Source organism: Gracilinanus agilis, chromosome 1 (genome assembly GCF_016433145.1).
Source record: "Gracilinanus agilis isolate LMUSP501 chromosome 1, AgileGrace, whole genome shotgun sequence".
Taxonomy (NCBI): domain Eukaryota; kingdom Metazoa; phylum Chordata; class Mammalia; order Didelphimorphia; family Didelphidae; genus Gracilinanus; species Gracilinanus agilis.
The window spans coordinates 742905902-742913180 of NC_058130.1; the positions used below are offsets into that span (position 1 = coordinate 742905902).

Here is a 7279-nt window from a genome sequence, read left to right on the forward strand (position 1 = left end):
CTTGGGTTCTCAGTTACCTTGTCTGTGAAATGAGGAGTTTAGACTAGATGTTTCCTAACGGTCCTACCAGATCCTGACAGTCTGAGTCTATGAGTGCCTGTTTATTTAAGCCTTGAATTGTTGGACAGAGACATAACTTGGGCAGAGTAGCTGAGACTTTTCTCTAAGGTGTCTGACATCCAGAGGGGGAAATTTTTCCTTCCTCCTTATCAAGGAAGGCAGTTTTACACCACACCGCCATGCTTCTATGCCATAATTACCTTCAGTCCCTTGTCTTTCCCCAGGAGCTGTCAACCGTGGGGGATACTGTTTCAACTAACCCTGTAGGCATGTTCTCATAGCACCTAGGGATTATTGGAGATGACTGACTCTACACCTCTGCCTGACACTTTCTTCTCTTCTTTAAATACTTAGACCTAGAAAAAGGAAATAAAATCAGCTCCAGAGTTCTGACCTGATAGTATTTTGGAAAAAATACTGGACTTGAAATGAGTAAGAACAGAGTTCAGATCTGGTCATTGATGCACTAGCTGTGTGGCCAGAATCAAGACATCTTGACTTGGTTTCCTAAGTTGTAAAATGGGGATAAATAACACCTATGACAGAGGGGCAGTATGGTAGAGTAGATTAGAGATTCAACCTCAAATTGCAGAAGGGCTGAGTTCAATTCTAGCTTCTGATACATACTGAGTGTGTGGCCTTGGGCAAAACTATTAAACCTTAGAGACAAATCTCTATGACTAAACTGAAAAAGAGTTACCAAGCTATATTGCACAGAGAACTTCCTTACCAGGAATTCCATGTATCAATGAAATCACAGACCAATCATTTAAGAAATTGCTATTTTTGTGACTTCCCAGACCAAAATATCTTTATATGCTACCATTTCTCTGAATGTGTTTTTCCCTACTTTGCCCTTTATAATGCAAACTCATACAAGGCAGGAGCTGACTCATTTCTGTTTTGTTTTGTTTTTGCAGGTAGTAAGCCCTTTTATGCTTTTAATTTTTAAATTCATTTATTGCTTTCAATTAAATAATTGCCAGTTAATAAACATTTATTAAGTATCTACTATGTGTCAGGAATTATACTAAGCCCTGGGGATTCAAAGAAAGCCAAAAGACAGTTTCTGTCCTCAAGGATCTCACACTCTACTGGGGAAGATAACAAGCAAATAACTAATTGTTGTTATTGTTTAGTGGTTTCAATCATATCCAACTCTCTGTGATTCCATTTGAGTTTTTCCTAGCAAGGATTTGTGGCAAGTGATTTCTCATTTCCTTTTCCAGCTCATTTTATAGATGAGGAAACTGAAACAGAGTAAAATTATGTGCCCAGGGTCACACAGCTAGGAAGTGACTGAGGCTGGATATGAACTCATGAAGATGAGTCTTTCTGATTCCAAACCCAGTGCTCTACCCATTCCCCCTATTGTGCTAAGTGCTGTGTATAGAAATAAAAGGCAGAAACAATGAAGAAGAGCAAGACTTGAAAGGTGGATTGGAACCAGACTGGAGAGTTTTAAATGCTACACAGAAAATTTCATACTTAATTTTAGAAACCACAGAAAGCCAATGGAGCTTGTTAAGGAGGAGAGGACTAGGGCCCTATTTCATGCTTCAAGACTTCTAACCTTTAAACAACAAAAATACTCTTAAACCTCCACCTCTTTCTCTAAACTCCAACCCCCAAATGAATGTGAATTGATAGAAGCAGCCAGGTGACTCAACATACAGAACACTGGGCTTGGATAGTGAAATAGGTATATTGGAAAGGGTAGATTAACTGAAGTAAATAAATGGACTCCTGAGGAATTGAAGTAACAAATAAACTCTGGGTTAGCCAGGATGGGTATAGATGACAGTTATGGGAGTTAACACCTTGAAATGTCAATTAGAATATCTGGGAAAGGAATTTACAAGGAGAGAGTATTATAAATTAGAGATTTAACAAATATTGGGATAGGAATGGAAGGGAAATGGGTAAACTGAACTAAAGATCTTAGGATCTCCACCCAAAGGTCTAGGAGGGGAGAAACTTACTCTAACAGCTAAACTAACAGCTGACTGCTGGTTACAGATCCAGCTGTGTTAGATGGGGTAGCTCACATAAAGGTCCAAGATAGATGTTCTTCTCAAGCTGTTTCTCAGGAGTCTTGATGGTCAGCCAGCAATCCAAATCAAGAGAAGGAGTAAGGCTGCCTCAGTGTCCACCACTGAACCAAAAAACCTCCACTCAACCTTACTCCTTAACCGAGTCACTTGATTGAATTTGATAAATAATATCCACACCAAGGGAAACACAGTTTTCTTCCTTCAGGGATTTCAGTGAGTCAAAGTAGCACCCACCATGCAGGGATTAGTGAGAAAGATTAACTGACAGTCTCCAAAGTTCTGGAATCTGCCTTCCTGTCACTCATCTTACTTCCTGCTATCTAATCCTTTCTAATCATTATAACAATAGTCAAATCTGAACTTAGACATTTATTATCTTCATGTCCCTGGGCAAGTTACTTAATTCTGTTTGCCTCAGTTTCTTCAGTTGTAAAGTGGGGATAATAACAGTATATACCACCCAAGATTGATGTGAAGGTCAAATAAGATAATATTTATAATGCATTTAGCACAATGCCTAGCACAATAGTAGGTATTTAATAAATATTGGTTTCCTTCCAAGCAGAAAGATAAAGAATGGAGAAATATTTTATATGCACTCTTTTGGCTTGATATAAATTCGTAGATTCAGTTAGAAGAAACCTTAAGAACCAATCAGTCCAACCCCTTCATTTTTTTCTTTTTTTGGGGGGAGGGAGGAAATATCTTTTAAAAAATAATTAATAGGGGGGCAGCTATGTAGTTCAGTGGTTGGAGAGCCAAGCCCAGAGATGGGAGGTCCTGGGTTCAAATCTTGTCTCAAACACTTCCTAGTTGTATGACCTTGGGCAAGTCACTTAACTCCCATTGCCTAGCCCTTGCTGCTCTTCTGCCTTCAAAATAGTATTGATTCTAAGAGGGAAGGTAAAGGTTTTTTAAAAAAATTAATCTGTAACATTAAAATTCCCAGGTATCTCCTTCCCTCCTTCCTCTCCCCACACTAAGCATTATTTGTCAGAAAGATATATGCATATATACAGATAACACATACATACATAGTTATTATATGTAAAATATATTATATTATCGCACACATCATACACGTAGGCATGCACATATCATGTGCAATATATGCATACATAATATGCATGTAAATGTTGCATTGTGTATTATGTCACATTCATATATTACACAATGTAATACATTATATGCATTGCATGTATATGTTATGTATTACATGCACACTGTATGCATGTATTATGCGCAACATGTTATACATATTGTATGACATGCATACACATATGTGCATGACAGTGTGATATGATGTGTGTAATAATATAATGAATATGTATGTGTGTATATGTTATGTTATGTGTGTCTGTGTGTGTCTAAACTATCTAGCTAGTTTCTCTAAGTTTGGGCAGGTGTAGCCAGGAGACTATAATAATATATCACCAAGATTATACATTATTGCAAGCAGGATTTCCCCCAGTTTTGTAAGGATGGATACTATAAGGAATAGTGTTCATCCGATTGATTATGACAACAACAATAGTAACAAAACTCCTATGATTATACCAATAGGTGCAGGAAAGGCTTTTGGACAAAATATAACACTCATTCCTATTAAAAATACTTGATGGAAAAAAAATCTTTGACTGCATAGGTAGACGTGGCTATCATTTTCTAGATTTTGAGAAAACAGAATGAAGAAGGCAAATACATGCCCAAGGTCATTCAGGTGTTCCCTATCACAAGCTGGCCGTCTGATTCTGAAGTGACTATTCTATCTATTAGAGCATCCTGCCTTTCTAAGGTATACTCATTTCTCCCTATCCCAATCCCTGGCGATGCTGAGGAGAAACGCAAGGAGTTTGAGTCTTAGGAATCACTCTCTGCCAAAACACATCCTTCATGATCTAGAGATCCACGCCCCTCCCTGACTCTAGAGGGGTGCTGCCTAGTTCCCTCAGGCTGGCACTGCTGGGCTCCATTACATCTTAGCCAATCATCTGCATATTGGTTTTCTTGGGGGCATGTGGGAGGAAGTGTTGACGTAGCATCATGGTTGTCTGCCACAGGAACTTACAGCCTAATAAATCACATCCTTGAACACCATATGTGTTAATTGTTCATTAAACAACAACTTGCAGAATGCTGCCTTCCAGGAAAAGTCCCTCAAGAGTGAATGTCAGGGGGTATAGCATGAGGAATTATGCAATCTGTCTTCTGGGCAGCTTTTTCTAATTCCCTTCAAGATAAGGGGAATAGGTGACAAAGGAAGAGAGAGGGATGAAGAAGTCTTTACATGTGGAATGTGCTCTAAAAACCCCTAATGTCCTTGGACTACCTGAATGTCCTTGGACAAATTCCTTAATGTCTCTGGGTTTCAATTTCTTTACCTGGAACTCGAAGGGGTTTGAGACAATGTTTGCTAAGGGCAATAAATCTAGGATCCTCTGTTCTTCAGACATTCACTAGCTGTGTATCTCTGAAAAAATAACTTAACTTTTGCCTGCCTCAGTTTCCTCATCCTTAAAATGGGGATAAAAATAAGACTTATCTCTCAGGATTGTTGTAAAGACCACATAATTTCTAAATAATTGGGAAGTGCTTGACACAGTGACTGGCACACCACATATTATTGTGTTAATTATTATTAATGTTAATGTTAATTATTATTAATATTTATATAACTCAAGGAATTACAGAATTCCAGTGTTGGAATGGGCCTCAGAGGTTATCTAATCAGACCCACATTTGGAGAAGAGTCCCTTCTAGAAAATTCTTAGCCATCTAGTCTTTGTTTGGAGAACTCCAGTGAAGGGTCGCCCCTATATTCTGACATAGCTTATTCTATAATAAGATAGTTCTAACTGGGACCTCCCCCTTTATTTTAAACCTATATTTGCCTCTCTGCAAATCTTATCCCCTTGTTCCTAGTTCTGACCTCTGTGAATTGGGAGTGTGGGAGCCGACAAAAAAAGAGGCATGAAAGGTTAGTGGACAGAACACTAGAATACTAGATTTGAAATCAGCGGATTTGGGTTTGGATTCTGAATCTCAATACTTCTGAGACAAGGTGACCTTGGACAATTCATGCAATCTTTTTGGACCCCAGTTTCCTTATCTGTAAAATGGACTAAAATTCCCATAAGATACTTTCCAGCTCTAAATCTATTTTCTTAAATCTAATTTTTCTTCTATAGAGAATCATTCTTGAGCTTGAAGACAGCTATTATTTCCCTAGGAGAATTCTTTTCTAACCTAAAAAAATCCCAATTATTTTTTTTTCTACTAGCAATTTGGTTCATGAATTTAAGGTCCTTCATCATCCTGGCTGACCTCTTTTGGATATTCTTCAATTTGTCAACATCACTCCTATAATATGTCCTGGAACTGAACATACTCCTGTTTATGCTCTGATGTGACATCATTCAATGGACAAACATGGAGTGTGTACCTTGCCTGTTCACTAGTAGACATTAGTCTTTGGAAAAATTATTCAAAGTCCCTTGAACGAGTTTTGGAAGAATTGTCTAGTTTGGATTTCCAGTTCAGCATTTTCATACCTATATAGGAGGTCAATGAGAGTGCCTCCTTATACTACTTAGGGTTTTGAATTTCTTCCCTCAGTTTCCCCAAATGAAGCAGAGGCCTTTGGCTTCTGTTCCAGTTACAATTTTTATTTCTTGGGCCTCAAGTTATTCTACACCCAAACTTTCTGTTCCTTTTGCCTCCTCTCAAATCTGCCACTACCTATTTCTGTAACAGATGCCCCAGTGTGGACAGGTCAAAATAGGTTTGGTTACAAGATACCTGATCCATTTCCAGAACTCTCAGAACTTGGCCCTTCACAATGACCAGATACAAATGGACAAGAAGCATTGTTAGAACAGTTCTTGACTTTGCTGCAGCCAAATGAAATCATTACCGACAAGGGAGATCGTGCCCCTTCAAATTTCCTTCTAGATCCCAGCCTGGAAACCAAAAGGCATATGGTCCTACACAAGGTCGAACTGCTTACTCAGATGGAATCCAGCATTTTAAAAAAAGATGCAAAAAAAGCAAGAACTTAGGGAAAGCTGCAGTATAATAGCCCTCCAGGTGAGGTTGAAGGTGGAGGCTTAGGAGGCTGAATGGGAATCTAACACCTTCACACAGAATTTCCTTGAGGAGAAAATACAAATAGATGAGGTCCTCAAAAGCTTCATTGAACTGGGAAAAATTAACCATTATTAGAGAGTCAAAGAGGGGAAGCTTAAACATGCAGCAGCCACACAAACCCAATTCCACACTCCCCTCTGGATTTTCCTGAACACATGAACTGCCAAGAAAAGAATGAACAATCCCAATTAAGCACATTTTTAAAACAGATGTGATTTGCAAATAGGCATTTCATCCTAATGGTTGTATTGTATAGTAGAGATTAACTGTGTCCATTTTGTAGAGCTGTGCCTGATTCTGTGCAAATTAGGATGCCTTTTATTATCTTTGAGAAATCCTTCTTCACTCTTTGCTCTAAAAATATCTTTTGTATTTATTGTTGATAAAGTCTTTTATCATATTTAAGTTTTTGCTGCTACTTACTGCTCATTAGAGATTAAATTCCTATGCATGTAATTTTGGGTAAACTTGAGCATTTTATGAATTCATATTTCTTTAAATTCACATTTTTAACTGAAATGGATTGGTTTATTTATAAAGAAAGCCTCAGGCTTCTTTTTCCCTCCTGCAACCTATTTTTCTTAAGTTACCATATAGGGGTCATTAAAATATCACAAATATCATATTCCCTTTATCTTTCAGGAAAAAAGAAAACTCTTCCTAAGTAATCATGCCAATATGTCCAGCTTAAAAAAAACAAACAAACAAAATGCCTTATCTTCCATCTTAGAATTACTACTGTCTTCTATATGGACTAGGCAATAGGGGTTAAGTGACTTGCCCAAGTTTACACAGCTAGGAAGTTTCTGAGGTCAGACCTGAACCCAACAACTCTAGTTTCTGGCCCTGGCTCTGAGTCCACTGGGCTACTTAGCTGCCCACTCAGTTTTTAATCAGTACTAAGTCTTCCAGTAGATCACTGTGGTGGGGTGGTGACTCTGGTTCAGAGCATAAATCCAGTGGCCTCCATGGGACCCTCTTCAGCCTGGCACTGACCGTGGTCCTTGTCCTGGTAGGTT

The 7279-nt window shown here is 38.4% G+C and overlaps 1 pseudogene; it reads left to right on the top strand.

Moving 5' to 3' along the window:
• Positions 1 to 239: 239 nt before the first annotated feature.
• LOC123256835 lies at positions 240 to 6419 on the top strand (annotated as a pseudogene).
• The last annotated feature ends 860 nt before the right edge of the window (positions 6420 to 7279 follow it).